The sequence below is a fragment of the Propithecus coquereli genome, unplaced genomic scaffold (genome assembly GCF_000956105.1).
Source record: "Propithecus coquereli isolate 6110/MARCELLA unplaced genomic scaffold, Pcoq_1.0 Scaffold117, whole genome shotgun sequence".
NCBI lineage: Eukaryota > Metazoa > Chordata > Mammalia > Primates > Indriidae > Propithecus > Propithecus coquereli.
Window position 1 is genome coordinate 2,395,972 of NW_012135747.1, and position 2,111 is coordinate 2,398,082.

General features: G+C 38.9%; 1 protein-coding gene across 1 annotated transcript in view; it reads right to left on the bottom strand.

Annotated features, from left to right (window-relative positions):
* MYPN (myopalladin) overlaps positions 1-2,111 on the bottom strand; it is a 117,901-nt gene that overhangs the window by 67,545 nt on the left and 48,245 nt on the right. The window lies entirely within an intron of this gene.

Here is a 2,111-nt window from a genome sequence, read left to right on the forward strand (position 1 = left end):
TTTTTTTTTTTTTGTAGTGATTGGAACTCACTATATTGTCTAGGCTGGTCCCGAGCTCCAGGCTTCAAGTGATCCTCCTCCTGTCTCGACCTCCAAAAGTGTTGAGATTACAGGTGTGAGCCACCATGCCCAGCTAATTAATAATAATTACCAACATAATAGAAAGTAATTCAGTAGGAAATATTACAACTATTCCATGTCAAAAATTAAATAGTCCTGGCAGTTGGTAATCTTTACCGTAATTTTAGATCTAACCACTCAGTGCTTTAATCCCTCCCTCCCACCATTTATAAAGCAAGATTCTAAAGTTCATTTAAGAAAATCCACCTATTCAACTACTTCCCACTAGTTAAGCTATTCTCTACTGCTCCATAAATATGTTATGGTCACCCCCACATTCAAGTCTTTGCTCATGTTTTTCTTTCTATCTGAGATTCTCTTCCTCTGCCTTTCAGCTACTGCAAATATAACTCATCCATCAAAAATTGGCTCGGATATTGCTTCCTACACCAAGCTCTCTTTTACCATCACTTCTCAATGATTGTTATGTTTTCTAACTTCACTTTTTTCTAAACTGGAACTATGTCATGCAAGACTTGATTATATGCTGTCTTTTATTGTCTAATTTGAAATTTTGTCTTGTCTCAACAATTTCATTAGATTGTAAATTCTTTGAAGGTAGGAACAGTGTCTCATGTGCTCTTGCAGCATCCACCCTGCCTAGTATAGTTTTCTATATACTGTCTCCTTTGGCCATCTTACCTCATCCTGTAGTTTCAATCATCACCTCCCTTTGGGATAACATCTAAATTTGCCTTTTCAATTCTGATTTCTGGACCCCATGTTCCATCACTCTTACCTTCACTATGTTTCAACCACATTGGTTTTCTACCTATTCTGTGAACACATAAGCATTTCCCCACCTTGGGATTTTTCCCAAAATTCTCTTTCCCCAGATATTTACAAAGATCGGTCAGACTTCAGCTCAAATGTCCCCTCCTCGGAGAGGCCTTCCCTGACCCTCTTCTTATATAGTCCCCTTGTCCTCAGTCACTCTCCCCTATTATCCTCTTTTGTTATCTTCATAGCACATATTACTGTCTGAAATGATCTTATATACTTGTTTACTTTGGTATTGTTTGCTCTCCTCACTAGACTGTAAAGTTCACGAGAGGACTACAATCCCAGTACCTACAATAGTGTCCCGGCCCATGGTAGGTATTCACAAAATAAATGTTTGATGGATTCGTTGGAAGACTGTATAATGGAAAAAATTACTAGCTAATATTTGTAAGTATTTGTTATTTGTTTCATGAAATTCCACGCCAGTCTTTGATTTCCGTTGAGGTAGCAGCAGTATATGCAGCTGCTGAAATGGGTTCATGAATCTCCCAAAGCATAAATCTCACCAAACCTCAAAGAACTTGTATAAACAAACCCTCAGAGCATGTGTAGTTCTAAATCCAAATATTGGGCACCCAATTAAACGTGATGCATTGAGTACATGTGTTTATCTTTATTCCCCTCCTGAAACGCCCCTAAAATGAGAATAAAAGAATTTTTAAAAGGTACAAAACCATGAAGGCAAAGAAAATGGGAGGGAGACAATACCAAAACTGAGACCTCAAAAACTTTTGGAAGATGGAAAGCAGATTGAGGAGCCAGGAGAGTTGAGAAATGTGAAGACCAAGTGCCTACTTGGGAATGTCAGTGAAAGAAGAAGCCAATTTGTGCAGCAGAACCCCAGAAAGTTTTGGGATCTGAAGATAAGAGGTTGCTAACAATGGATAGTGGGGAGAGGCACAGAGCTTAAGATAGAGAAATTGGTTACAATTTGGAAAATGAGGTTGTAGATCTCCACACCAGGTCACCGCTCCTCTTCTAAACAGTTAGAGAATGTCCCAGGATAAAAGCTGAGTTGCAGGCTAACCCAGCAGCTACTCCACATTGGAGCAGGAGAAAGGAGGCCTTCCAAAGGGATTTTTTCTAGGGAAAACCAAATGGGTCTGATGGGTCACCTGAGACTTAACTGCATGGAAGAGAATATTTAGGAGAAGTTACACAAATTTATTGGAGAATTGAGACAAATCTGTGATAGAATAACAAAACTA